At 36.0% G+C, this 15,496-nt stretch overlaps 1 non-coding gene across 1 annotated transcript; it reads right to left on the bottom strand.

Moving 5' to 3' along the window:
• Positions 1-11,497: 11,497 nt before the first annotated feature.
• LOC124236521 (small nucleolar RNA SNORA25) lies at positions 11,498-11,625 on the bottom strand. Its single transcript, XR_006887758.1, has one exon. It is a non-coding gene; the product is annotated as a small nucleolar RNA SNORA25 (small nucleolar RNA).
• Between the last annotated feature and the right edge of the window lie 3,871 nt (positions 11,626-15,496).

Here is a 15,496-nt window from a genome sequence, read left to right as displayed (position 1 = left end):
TTCCCATCTCCCCTCCCCCACTTTCACTTAGTCTTCTTGCTCCAGAAGATTGTCTTCCCTGCCTCTGACCTGACCATTGTTCTTTAAGTAGCCCAGGTTTCCCCGACCACAAAAATAGTGAACTGGCCTGTTATCATTGTTTAGGCTCCTTAATTCTCCATTGAACTCTTTGCTTCATTTGTCTGCCTGTAACTGTTCTTTTATTCCTGCTAAGGGGTGGGCGGGGTGGGGCTCTCAGACCTGAATAGGGTATTTCACAAGTGTTTAACAACCTTCTGGATTGTGAGTTAATGGATTGGAGATTGAAGGAGCCTCATGACACAAAAGGAAAGTATCCTTTGTGTCATTTCAAAAATACAGGAATTCTGGTTGATTCTAATGGAAGACGTGGTTTGGGCTTGAGGCTAAGGTGAGATCTTTCTACCCTTTTTACACCTAAATTTAGACCTTAGGGGCTGTCTTGGAAAAAGCTAAGCATGAAGAGTAAATTCCAAGTATATTCTCCTAGCCATGTTAACCGAGGTTTGAAGTCTGCCTCACTATACTTTGAAAGGCAAGGGAGAAAGTAGAATAAGCCATTATTTTTTCAATAAGGTGGTACTTGCTACCTAGATGGTGATGCCCAAAGCACATTAGTTTGTTAATATTCCATCAGCATGCATTGTTCTTTCCAATGCTGCCCTTTGTTGAGGAGTGGGATATAGAAAGAAGGACCCACAAGGAAATATGAGAACAGTGAAATATGGCTCCCAGCCTAATGGAGCCCGTCTAACCTGTCTTCTCTGCCTATGCACTGTGCTGCCTTTGTGTGTCTCTATTGAACAAAAACATGGCTAAAGCCATACCTATTCACCTTCTATCCTGGGCCAATACACAGCCTTACTTTAATTTTATTTTTGTAACTCAGACATTAACTCTCTTTCCAATGGGTTACCTGGCAGATAGTTATGGACCCAAACATGGCTAGCTTAATTACGAAACTGGCATGTCTGTATAAAATTTCTTCTCCCTAAACAGTGGTTTGGAATGTTACCGTGTTTCAGAGGGGAAGGAACAGGCACCATACCTACTTTCAAGACAACGTCATCTCTGGAGGTATCTCATGGAACTTGATAAAATTGTGTAAAGTCCCATCTATTTGGTCTCATGCCTTGATATCCTACAGAGTGAAGGATCAGGGAAAACAGTCATAGTTTCTCAGGCATGGAAGTTGTTCCTGGACTACAGTCCTTTTTGCTGCTTAGCCCACAAGAGGCTGAGGATTTTAGGTGTCCCAAGTGGATGTTTACTTCTTTCTAACACTATATCTGTAATTCTTTCTACCTTTCAATCTTCTCAATTTTCCAGATTCTCTGGGGTCTTCTTTTAATAACCTCTTCAATGACCCTAGTCTTCACTTTATGACTTAATTTCCTCTTTCTTCATTCTGTAAACTTTTCTTCCCCACATTTGAGAATTGAGTCCTGTCTTCTGTCCCTTCTAGTACCTTTGGCTTTAACTAAGTCTTAAAGGGGGCTTTCCTCTTCCTTTCGGGCTTCTTCATAAATCGTCTAAGGTCTATACACCTTGTTACAATGAGCATTAATGTTTTTTTAAAGTCCAGTTCACATGAGGAATGAATATTTCTTCAACTAACATACTCCCTACAAAATATTTACTCTGGTGTTATTGTGCTGAAGTGACATTCACCTCCCTACCATATCTGCTTTTATTACTAAATGCCCTCAGTTTGGCTGAGTGTCTTTGTCTAAAATTTTAAACTTTCTAAGACAATTGGTACAAACCTCAAATAGATTTTATTTTGTTCCCTAAATTTCTTCCTTGTTTGAAGATTCATATGTGTTTAGGCATGAGTGGTCATCCCAGTTTGTAAACTACCACTATCAAGACTATATTATAAACATGAAGTTTTAATTACAAGGGAAAAGATAGATTCTTCTAAATCTTTTAGAAACCCTTGTAGTTTTGATAGGATGTGTACAACAAGCAAGCATCCAGTAAATTTCACTTGATGGTTATAATCATGACTCAAAAGAATTGAGTTACTCATGCAAAATAGAATAACTACAAACCATTCTATATAAATTATCCAGGAAAGCTGCATTGCCAGGGACTGAGACTCATAGATCATTTTCTTGGAAAACTATTATAATCTATTGTTTAAAGGTATTTGTGCAGTGTATAATCCTTTCACTATAAACTTTGAAAGGTAAAAGGCATCAAGAGATTTAAATTAATATACTGGATGCCTTGCCTATAGAGAACAAATTTCTGGCTCATTTGGGAACAGTTTGAGTGATGGTTAAACATTAAAAAGCTTTTAGTGTATGATTGATTCTATTCCTCTATGCAAATAGAGATAGTAGAAATGTTTTATATGGTAAATGTGAGGCAAAAGGAACTTATTCTCACTGACAAACAAAACTGTGACATCAATAGTAATGCAATTAGACATCTTGAGTTCTAACTCTTGATGTAAGGATCCTTTGTATATTTTACACCAAATACAGTTTTATAATGTGTCATGAAAGGTAAAATGGCAGGATTTTTTTTTGCCATTGAGAGTTTGAAAGGTTCATAGTTCTAGCTCATTAGTCAAAATTAAGTAAAGTAGGAGAAAACATGCTTTTCTGATGGAATTTTTCAGTAGGATTGTCAGTAAAACAATAGGGTACATAAGCAACTAATCAAAAGTTTGGCAATATAGAGTTAATATTGAGATGAGGAACCAAAAAATGAACCAGAAGCAAATAGAAAAAAACCGAAAAATATGCAGCCTTTTTGAATGGTCTTCATTGCTATTACCACAACATATAAAAGTCAGCATGATAGAGCAGAAAAAAGCCTTGGAATGGTCACAACTCTTACCTGAATTTGCATAAGTTATTTAACTTCTCTGGGTCTCAGTTGCCTCACTGAAGATGTCTCAATTAATTCACTGGTTCCCAAATGCAGGCCATCGATAAGTGCTAGTTGATAATGAAAACTTCATGGATGGAAGGTGAGAAAATTAAGGACATTAGAAAATAAATTCATTCAAAGGGCTGTTCTTTAATTTAGTATTTTATTCTTGGTCTTTGGGGATTAAAAATATGATAGTAGTTAGTGGTTATTTTAAAATCCTAACTTGAAAAGTGTTGACAACTCTGTGCTAATGCCAAAATGATTTTTTTCTTTTAAACCTCATATTGTTTCAATAAATGAAAAAAATTTCAGAAAACTTAAGATTATGGAATTTCTACAGGCTTTCCTTCAACTTGTAGCTTTGTATGTACTGTGAAATCTTAGGAAAGCAATTGCTACAAGTAACATATCTCCAATTCAAGCAAAATTTTTGGCAATACTTTCCAAAAGTCAGGGTAGCTGAGGCAGTGGCAGCTGTTGAAATCTGAATCTCTCCACATATACATCTCCCTCACACCCCACAATTATATGGATCAACAAGAAGATAAAGTAAAACCACATGAATCTATGCTTTCAGGATACCTAGAATGCAGAGGGCACTAAAACTTCAAGTTGCCTGTAAACAGAAAAATAAACACTAATTTCCAGCAGAACTGTGTCTTAATTTCTTGCCTCAAGCCTTTGTGGAAAGCTAAGATGTATGGTAAAAATGCATAAAAGAAAGAAGAGAGAATATTGCTATGAAATTACTTCTAGAAAGAGGAAGGCCTAGATTTTTGCACTTACAGATGACAATAATGAAAATGAGACCTGAGAGATCAGAGCACTGACAAACAGAAGGGGTTTAAAAGTATACACAGGGCTTTATGAAGAAGTCTTAGAAAAGGAAATACTTTAAGAGAAGAAGAGAATAAAAATGAAGGAGAAGTGATCCTTTGGAAACAGAGTGGTGAAGGGGAAAAAAAGCAAGAGAGGGAAATTGAGAATCCTGCCAGACAAAACTGAAAAATGGGAGGACGAAAAAAAATCCTTCTCCAATAACTCCTCAAAAAAGCCACACATTAAAGAAAATGTTACACTGACAGAGGAGGGCATTCTTGAACCAGGCATCTTGTAAACTACCCCAAATGCCAGCTCTGTCCATGCAATGCAGAGATGCAGGCAGTCTCAGCTGTACAAAGCTATCTAAGAAAAAAAAAAAAACTTTTGAGCTGATGGAGCCGGCCTGGTGGTGCAGCAGTTAAGTGTGCAAGTTCCACTTTGGTGGCCCAGGGTTCGTTGGTTTGGATCCTGGGTGTGGACCTATGCACCACTTGTCAAACCATGCTGTGGCATGTGTCCCCCATAAAATAGAGGAAGATGGGCACAGATGTTAGCTCAGGGCCAGTCTTCTTCAGCAAAACAAAAGCATAAAAAAACTTTTGAGCTGATGATAAATGTCTCAAAACAAATCATGAAACAATATAGTATCATAATATTCGAAACAAATATCCTCAAACATTTTGAAGTAACATACCAAATAAGAAATTCAAAGATTAATAATAGAAATGGATAGTAAATAAAAAGAAATAAGAATTGATTGGACTCAGTAAAGAAAATGTAGAAAAATGCCAAAAATAACTACATTATAAGTGCCCAAGCAAGAAAGAATATAAATGAAAATTTAACAAGAGGCATTGAATAAAGCCAGCAAAAATAGCCAACAGAATGAAAGTGAGATAGAGATGTGAAATCTATCAGAAAGAAAGTGGTTGAAATGGAAGTCAGGCAAAAGAGATCCAACATATGCATAATTGGAATCTATGAAGCAGGAAAAGAAAACAATGAAACAACAAAACTATAAATCGAAGAAACTTTCCAGAAATAAAAGGCCTGAGTCTACATATTTAAGGGATCTATAGGGAACCTTGGAAAATTGATCGTGATAAATCAACTCTGAGACATACTCTAGTAAAACCATTAGACCTGAAAGATTCAGAAAAATTCTCAAGGTCTCCAGGAAAAAATGTCAAGTAACTTACAAGGCCAAGAGAATTATACTTGTATTAGACTTCTCAGAAGCAATAAATAAAGCAAGGGAATAATGAAGCAACGTTTTCAAGAAACAAGGAAGAAGAGTATAAGCAATAGATTTTACATTTGGCCAACCTATCTTTCAAGTATCAAGACTAGAAAAACAGTTGGGGGAAAAAAGTACTCTGATACATTGCTGGTGGAACTAAAAATTTAATGAAATTGGTTACCTGTGTTGATTGAATGAGAATAAGGTGGAAGAGATGGAAAAGGTGGTGTAGCTTCGTTAAGACTATCTCTTTGTGTAATATTGAACTTTAGAACCATGTTAATCAAGTAACTTGCAAGAACAGGAGAATTATACTTGTATTAGACTTCTCAGAAGCAACAACAAAGCAAGGGAATAATGAAGCAGCAATTGCAAGAAACAAGAAATTGTGAACAAAAGAATGGGACATGTTAATGTCTTATACATGTTTTAAAAAATCCAACAAAACCTTGAAAAGAGTGAGGAAAAGGATTACTTATACTGGAAGATAAACAGAAACAATCACCCCTACCTATATGCCAAGAATACCAGAAAAAAACTAACTATTGGACAATCTTTAAACTGTGTACTCTCAGTCAAAAGACAAAATAAATGATAATCAGATATTGAGCTCTACGTAGTAATTTTATTTTTGCAGTTGTATGGGTTAGCAATTCTAAAACTACTTTCTGTGTGTTTTAGAAATGGGAAAATAAGTAAATATATTTAAGTTAATAGGTGTCAGATTTCTCATTTTAGGGGAAGGGATTTACAGATTCAGAAAGGAAGAAGATTTGAATGAACCACAGAATGATGGATTTGAAGTAGAGCTATCAGTATGAATTCATAGTGTGTGTGTGTGTGTGTGTGTGTGTGTGTTTATATTTGTTCGTATATGTGTATGTATACATAGATTTATTTCCTAACTCTTCCTGCTGAGATGTCCTAGAAGCAATGACACATCAGCAGCAATGAGCACATGTAGGGACCAGGTTTTGGTTTCTAAATGTCATTCTCCATTAAAAAGAACTATTCTCCTTAGAGATATAGCTGATTTGAGAGCTGAGGCATGGCAAGTACAATCGGAGCCTAAAACAGCTTGCTGTAGCAAAAGTAAGGAATTGCTCGAAGGATTACGGGGATAATTTGAACATCAAAACAATGAATGATTGTAATGGACTATATCCTATTGAGTAAAATAAAAATATGTGAGTCCACACTGATTTAAATTTAAAAAAAGAAAATGAAAGAAATGGGATAGGAGGAGTTCTTCCTTTTAGCAAAATGTCGACTAATACAGGTAATAATAACAACTGTAGTAATAATTGATTCAAGCAAGATCATCAGTGATGTTGAAGAAAATGATTTTATAAAATATACCCCTAAAATATTTATTAATTACCAAGGGAAAAACAGTAACTTTGCAAAGGGGAGACTTGGCAGATGCCACCTTAACCAAGTCATCAATGTTACCATTAGCAGGAATGGGGCAAACTGACATCACGTACCTCCTGACTGACGTTGAGAAGGACACAGCATAACTTCAGTTGTGTTCCTTACAAAATATGCATAACTTGAATATAACTATGAGGCAACATTAGATAAATCTAAATTGAAGGACATTTTATAAACTAACTGACCTACAAACATCAATGTCTTTTCTTTTCAAAAACATCAAGATAATGAATGAAAGAAATGAACTATTCTAGATTAAAGATACTAAAGAGACATGACAACTTAATGCAATGTGATCTTGCACCCAGTTTTTTTTCCCATTAAGTGATTTATAAAAAACAGTATTGTGAAAATTAGCAAAATTTGAATTGGGCTTGTAGATTAGATGAGTATTATATTAATGTTAACTCTTGATATTGATAATTATGCTAAAATTATGTAAGATAATATCTTTGTTCTCAGGAAATGCACACTGCAGCATTTATGGACAGAGGGCTTCGTGTCTAAAATTCACTCTCATAGTTCAGAAAAAAATGTGGAGAGAGAAAGAGGTAAACGTAGTAAAAGGTAAACAATGGAGAATCTTGGTGAAAGGTAAATGGAAATTATTTGAATACTTGAAACTTTTCTTCCAGCTTGAAATTATTTCAAAATAAAAAGTAAAAATAAAAGTTTTAAAAATCTAAAGCAAAAAGTTGATGCGTATATCTATAGTATTTATGCTTACAAATGACAATATCTGTTTACCATCCTTCAGTTGTAATAGCCTTAAATAATTTCAGTTGCTATGGTGTTCCCTATCACTTTTATATATATTATCTCAGAAGTCTAGAATGTGCCAATGAATGTGATAGATAACGATAGAGAATATAACAGCATCTACATTACATATCAACTTATAAATCATGATTTGAATAAACTCTGTGTTGTTCTCTTCTCCTGGTTATTGATCAGTTTCCAATGATTGTTAGAAAAAGTCAAAAGTAACCAAAACCAACATTTCATCTATTTGTACATGTGCCATCCAGTGCAAGAAAAATAACTCCAAATGTTATACTTTCAAATAAGAGAAAGAAGATTGGTGTGTTTGGGTGTGCGTTAATTTTGGGCAGTATTTTAGTTGCAGCTTGTTTTCCTTTTATTCCTCAAATTTGTCTTTACAATTATTATTGCATACAATCCGTGTTTGTATTTATTGACATATTTATGGTATTTTTACTCACTATTTCTTTTCCTATTTTAGTTCTTTTGGAGTTTAATAATTTTGTTTTCTCTGAAATATGTATTTGGTAATTCCTTTAGTTAAGAGTTTAACAGCAATTTTTTTGTCCTAAAAAATCTTAATTTTGCTATCATTCGTTACCATTTAAGGGAGTTATAAAATGTGTGGTCAATAATTTTCTTTCAATATCTTGAAGGTACCATTTTCTCATCTTTTGAAGATATTTACTAGTATCCTAATTTTATTTCTGTCACTATAATTACGGGTCTTCTGTAGGTCAATTTTCTCTATCTCTGCCTGCTTTTATGATACATTTTTTATCTTTGTTGTTCTGCATTTTCACTGTGATGTAGCTAGGCATAGATTTCTTGTTACTCATTTTGCTTTAGATTTGTGATTCATATCAAAAGATTCACATTTCACCCAATGTTGAAAATTTCTCAGGAAATCTCTTTTCACATCTTCCCCATTTACTCTTTCAGAAACTGTAACTAGTGGTAGTCTTTCTCATTCTGTCTACTATTGTCTCTTACGTTTTCTTTCACTTTTTCAATCTCTGTTTTTCTGTGCTGCAATCTAGGCAATTTCAGCTATGTGTAACCCAGATCATCAAAGTGTAATCTGTAGACCACTGCTGATGCATGGATTGTGTGTCCATGAGATGAATACAGAAAACAAGAATAAGCAATTGGTAAGTTTTATAGCCATTTAAAATTGTTGAAGTGTTGCTTCACCACAGTTTAAAGTGCAAGCTGCTTATATATATACACATATTTTTGTCTGTGTATTTTTCCTGAACCTTCACTGTGATTATTTTCCTCAGGAAAAAGATTTAGGTATTGAATCCTCTTTGTATGTATATGTTATTTTCTCTATGTTTAACTCTTCCCTGTCATTTAACTGTATTTACTTTTCTCATCTCTCTCGTTCTGTTTTCAGTAATGTCTGTTCTGCCTTACAGTGTTTCCAGTGTGATATTCGTCTCAAGGATGGTTTTTAGTTTTCCCTCCCAACTTATTTCCGACCTCAGCATGTGTCTTTTCTCTTGCTGTTGTCTTTATAGCTTATTTCCATAACTGTTATACATCTATTTAGCTATTTTTAAAGAGGAAATTACTTCAAAACTTTTAATTCAGTTGTTATCTTTGTTGACTTTCATTTTCTCTATGGCAATATTTTTTATCACAATTTTTCTTCTACTGTTTATTTTTCTTATTTTCTACCCCCAATATTAAAAAAAATTGTGATGTGCTTGTATAGCTTCAGTGCTGGTTCTCTTTCATTTATTACTCATCTTTGAATGAACCTATTTGCAGGAGGTTCACATTGAAAAGAACTATCACGATGTTATGGACCAGCCACCAGAAGTCTTCCTGGTTCACAAAGAAGTTTCTTTTAATACACTATGTGTCTGTAAGCAAGTTCTTTTGCCCTTCACTTCTCCCTAGTCATCAAGAATTGCAAGCTGCAAGGTCTGACAGACGGGTCACAGATCAGATCCCTATAGTTAAACTTCAGCTATTAGTGGTTTTGCCTTTTTGGTGGGCCGCCTATTTGAGGACTTGATCTCTGCCATCTTTCTTTGACACTGCAGCCTGAGATATCCTTTCAGCATCTTTTTGCATGCTGGTTTTGGCCGTAGGGCATTTGGAAGCTCTTTCATTTATTTTGTTGTTTGAAAGTGATTTATCATCTGGTTTCATTGAAGATTATTTCCCTTGGTGTTTCTTGTTATACTTATTGTTTTGGGGTGATTTCTGAAAGTAAATCACCACTTTATAATTAGAAATCTGATAGTTTATTTTCTTTTAAATGTGATTTTTATGCCTCAGATAAATAAGTAGAGAGGGATTCAATTTGGAAAACTTTAGAATACACCACATTTATTAATGCCTAGGTTGTATAATACAACCCTCTTACTGCTTTTTTTGGATGACTACCTCTAGGTAGAGTGATACCCATATAACCTCTTCAGGGATGCTTTGTTTCCTAGTCAGATAGAAAAGTGTGCTGTTTACATTAACACAGGAATTGCATTTGCTAGAAAGATCCTAACTAAGAAGCAAATAATTTGATTGGCTTAAATATCTCACCACTATTGTTAGTTCAATGTATTGAGTAACAAAGTTCTGTCAGTTTCTCCTTAAATATTTTGATGTTTCCTACATATATCAAAATCCTGCTTGTGCTCCAAGAATTATGCTAACTAAGGTCTATGAAAATTAGAAAGGTAAGAAGACTCTGCTTCTCACCTAGTTTGGCAACTGGCATAATTATGGCAAAGACCTGTGAGGCTTGTCAGATTAGCAAAGTGTAGGGTGTAAAAGGATTCTCTAAGGGGTGTGACATCTACCTGTGATACCAAATTCTGGTACCACAGTTTGGATGACCAGGGATTTGACCCTTGTATGAATACTCGGGGCTCACCAAAAGGCTGGATTCAGATTCCCAGACATTTCTTGGATGTTTATCATGAGCTTGGAGTTTTCACGTCAATAACCTTATTTAGTCCATATGATAGACTTTACTCCCGGGCTCCTTCCACCCTCCTCCTGCTTCTGGGTGCCTGGTTTCTTGCTACATGATTCTTAAACCAAATGTACTCTCTTGACTCACGTCAGTTTGCATTAATCTTATATTAAACTTTTAACTTTCTGTCTCTCAGCTTCTGTCTGTTCTCCAGTGACGGCAGAGACCTCAACACCATGCTGAAGCTTAGTGATTGAACCTCTTCCAAAGAGGCTAAAGGGGTTGGGTAATACTTTTTTTCTGTTCAATCTTGATGTTCCTGGGGCTGCCTAGATTATTTTCTTTTCTTTGGTCCCTTGATAGCTCAGAAATTGTGTTTATGAACAAAGAAAGCTTTGAGGCACTGGGGAAGTTTTCTGGAAATAAATGTGGGGCTATCACATTTTGAACAGGTAACACTCAGGACCAAAAGAATGCCAACTCAAGAGAGGGCAGATGGCATGATGGTATGATTCTCAGTAGTAAAGCCCAGGGAAGAAGAAAAAACCACAAGTGATGGAGCTTTTGCTCTTCATGTCCTCTGGTTCTAGAATCTCTGAGGTGACTTTTAATTTTAATTGTGTTCATAAGGAAGCTAGTCTTATTGTGTTACTTTCTTTCTATTTACTAGCCTATGTGATTTTTGACATAAAAGGTTTGAAGGAAAATGTTAGGATGTTACACCTATAATGACAGATGGCTGTTTTTCATCTTTGAGTCTCCTCCAGAGGGGTCACTGCCTTACCACGTTGACTTTACTTACATGAGTCATCAGTGTTTGGGGAGTACGTGTGTGTGGCAACTGTGGATTCAGAGAAGAAAAGCACATTGCTTTGGTGATTGTGTTGCACTGCACCCTCTTCATCTCAGTTGGGTCTACCTGAGCGGAGGAAACTGAATTTTTCTCCCTCTTCATTTTGAGTAAGCACTTTAAGAGCTTGAAGGTCTTTCATAGTTTTTTTTTTTTTTTTTTTGAGATCTAAGAGTTAGCAAAAAGGAGACATGTTTATAAACATAAGGCTGTGACCTTCATATAACCTCCCTCTAGCAAAGGAAGGAAGTTATGGTAGAAAACAGAGAGGTCTTCAGGAGTTGCCCTGACTACAACAAAGTTTTTTGGGCACCATCGATGACATTTCTCATTCAATTTTTGTGTTTAACCAGACACACTACCTGTTTTGTTCTTTGCTCTTCCTCTTACATAGAAAGCCCTTAACCTGGGATTAAGATCACTAAATTGCTTTTAGGACATTTTTTCTGTGGGACCAACATCACCTATAAGTTTTTTGATTAAACTTTGAGTTATTTATTTGCTTGCCACATCACCAATCATGGATTATTATGAGTGAACTGTTATGATTATGAGTGGCTACACCTCCTCAGGAACACATAGCCTATGAAGTGGCTATGGCATCCTATGGAAAACTTCAATCTTTGATAATAGCATTAAGAGCTCCTGGTTTCACTGCTCCATAGGCCCTCTTTGAAAAGACCGTTATTTATAATATTTAATTGAAGCCTGTATAAGGCTATTGGTAGAAACCTTGAGTTCTCATGCCAGGTGCTAATAAGGTAGAGATGACAAAGTGTCCATTTCCTGCTACCCTCAAGTCCTTCAGATGGCTAGGATCATTCTTTCCATAAATACTTGAGTAACCTGAGCCTCCATTCCATATGTTGTGAGAAATCCAGCCTCTTCCCTAAGATCCCCAAGGAGCTTCAGGGGGTTTGTTTCTCCTGGCCATCTTTTGCTCTGGTTTCCTCCATCCAGGGAATTCTTGATCTCTGTGTGTTTGTTGCTTCTGTGACTACTGTCCTCTTCGCTGTCTTGGTCATGTTGAATGTTGTGTCTATTCCTCCATTTCCTGACAATATCACCTATCATAGGGCTGTGATGTGTGCCTAACCTTTAATGAAACTGAGGAATGGGACATTGATTAATGTACATCACCAACTAACACATAATCAGATAATGTGCTTGTTGTCTGATTAACAGACAGCAAATTAAAATTGAATATTAGACACTATCCTAAACCTTCATCCATCGCTTCTCAGTCAGGAATGGAGTCCTTGCCCATCTTAGGTCCTGGGGGTACCCATCATCGTCTAGATGTTTGTCTTTTTCTCATGAGCCCTTCTTCCTCATCTCATAAGCTGTCAGCCAACTCCCCTGAATTACTGTTGTTCTCTTGTTTAGAGAAATTTAGGTCTTTATCTCTTTCTCTCCAAGCAATGTCCCAGGTTTGCTTTTGTATCTTCAAAAATTACTTAAGCGGCTCTGTTTACCAAAGTTTTCTACTCTTATTAATATAAAACTTGGATATTAAAACTTTTCTTTAACATATCCCAGGAAAAATTTTTAGAGTTCAACCACTCTCAACTAGGAAGAATATATCTGAGGGATTTGTGGGTGTAACTATCATTCATTGAATGTCTTGGCAGTGTATATGCTATTCTATTTAATCTTTTTAAGTTTCATTGTGAAATAAAACATATACTGAGAAGTGTGAAGAACTTAATGCACAGTCTAATGAAATATGAAGTAAATACCTACATAATCACTACTCAGGTCAAGAAATAAAACAGTATCAGCACCCCCACCCAGAAACCTGCCATGTAACTGTTTCTGATCACTTTCTAATCCCCTTCTTCATGATCCTGACATGCATGTACAACCTTAAACACCACAGGTTAATTTTGACTATTTTTGAACTTTATATAAATGGAATCATACGGTACATATTCTTTTGGATATAGTCCTTTTTTTGCTCAACATTAATTTTTGTGAGATTAATCCATGTTGTTGCATGTCTACATCTTGTATATTTTCTGACTGTATAATATTCCAATCTGTGAATATACCACAATATATTCATTCTATTGTTAATTTGTGTGTAGTCATGCACTGTATGATGACATCTCTGTCAATGATGGACTACATATACGACGGTGGTCCCATAAGATTAGTACCAAATAGCCTAGGTGTGTAGTAAGCTATAGCACCTAGGTTTGTGTAAGTGCACTGAATGATGTTTGCACCATGATGAAATCACCTAACAATGCATTTCTCACAATGTATCCCCATTGTTAAGTGACACATGACTGTACCAAATTAATAAGGCTGAGGGAATTCTTGACATATTTCCTGAAATACATATGCATTATTTTATTTTTACATACACTTAAGAGTAAAATTGCTGTTCATCCAATTTAGTCTTCTCAATACCTCTGTGAGGCAGTGTGAAATAAGGGAGATCTTGTTAAAATGCAGATTCTGACTCATTAGGCCTGAAGTAGGCATGAGATTCTGCATTTATATAAAGACCACAGGTGATGCTGATGCTGCCTGTCAATGGACCACACTTTGAGTAGGAAGGATTAACATAATATTATTTACATAAGTTAAAAAATATGATAACAGTGATACACATTTTTTGGAACCCGTATGTCATGGTTAACTTCATGTCAACTTGGCTATGGTACCAAGATTTAGGTCAAACACTAGTGTAGATGTTTTTGTGATGGTATTTGTGGATGTGATTAACACTTACAATCAGTTAACTGGAGATAAAGCAGATTACCCTCCATCATGTGTGGGTCTCATCCAATCAGTTGAAGGCCTCAGGAGCAAAGACAGATTTTCTGAAGAAGAAGCCATTCTTCTTCAAGACTGAAATGTAGAAATTCTGCTAAGCTTCTAGTCTGTAGATTTTGGACTCAAGACTACAACATCAACTCTTACTTGAATTTCCAGCCTACTGGCCTGCCTACTGATTTCAGCCTTGCCAGCCTCCACAATGTGGTGTCAGCCAGTTCCCTAAAATGTCAGTCTCTCTCTCTCTCTCTCTATCCATATATATATATATATATATCTCCTCCTATTGGTTTTGTTTTCCTAAAGAACTTTGACTAATACAACATACAAACACAAAGAAGAACTTTAAAACAAAATGCATTGGTTGCCTTTGGGGTGAGGGATGGAAAACGGGAATGTGAGGAAACAGATAAATAGGAACTTCGTGTGGGTCAGTGATGAAAATGTGCCATGAACTGGGAATCATAAATGCAACCTCTATACCTGGAGGTTTAACAAGAGAGAATCAGTAGTGAATGTATCCTCATATCCTACAGCATAGGCAGAAGATTGGCTTTAGGTAAAAGGGTCTGCTCATCTACTCTAATAGGAGGGAGAACAGGACGGATGATGCCCCACTTCACCCCCGTGGCTCCCATTTCCATAGTTTCTTTAAGATGGAAGTTGGAAGCCCATTATTGTCTGGAGACCTGAATTACATAAAGAGGGGAAGGAAGTCATTACTGGCTACCATGTAGTTCTAGATGGTGTTGTAAGCAGGAAATAGCTAGCACAAGGAAAGGAGGCTGGATACAGGTGACTGATGTTCTTTTGTAAGCTGAGACACAACACTGGTGAGGAAAATATAAGGTGATGCAGGAGGAGAGGCTACACTTTAAAGGAGTGTGGGGCTCAGAAAGAACCCTTATTTAGACAACTGGTGTTAGTGTGGTGGTCCTAGAACCATAACCAATTACCTCTCTTATTAGGACAGAGGACATACATAGTCAAGTGTTTTTGACCCAAAGGTGAGAGGTCTAACGGAAAATGCCAGTTTTTCTCCATAATTTAGCTAGACAGTTTTATCCAAATTTTACAGATGGAAGAGATTTCCTAGCCTTATAGAACCAGTGACAAAACTAGGTTTTGACTTAGTCCAGCTGATGCCAAGACTTGTTCTCTTAAAAGTGTGAGATGTGAAGTTAAGCAGATCCAGGTTCAAACCCTTGGCCTTGCCACTTATTAGTAATGGTCTTGAACAATCTTTATATGCTTTAGGCTCCTTCTAACATGAGCGTGGAAATAGTTCCTTTCTTATAAATTGTTGTCTGAGAATTAATTAATCCATGCAAGTTGCCTTGCTTTACTTAGCAGAATGCTTAGCACAGAGTCGCTGCTTAATGCATGCTATTCCTCAATATTAGCTCTTAGAAAGAGTGACCTCAATATTAAGAAACATGGAAATTGGTTTTTCCAAGTGTGATCCTTTGAGTTCTTGCCTAGTCTGTTGTTGACCAATGGTAAGCCTTAGTTGAGTGAGATGAGGGACACACAATAACAGTTAAATTAAGAACAAAGCCTTTGTCCTTAATAGACTAAATTTTAGAATCCTTAAATACTTGACCTCTTAGAAAATAAGAAGGAAGATAAGAATATGTGCCGTGTTTTCTTTCCCTAAAGGTTTCAATTAAAAATACATCCATCAAGCAAACTATTATTACATTATGAATAATGCATTGTGCTTTTCCAGAGATAAGAAAGATGCAAAGGGCCAAAAAGCATACTTTTTCCC

This window comes from Equus quagga, chromosome 2, assembly GCF_021613505.1.
Source record: "Equus quagga isolate Etosha38 chromosome 2, UCLA_HA_Equagga_1.0, whole genome shotgun sequence".
Taxonomy (NCBI): Eukaryota; Metazoa; Chordata; class Mammalia; order Perissodactyla; family Equidae; genus Equus; species Equus quagga.
Note: the sequence above shows the minus strand (reverse complement) of the source record. Positions and strands in the feature narration are given on the sequence as shown.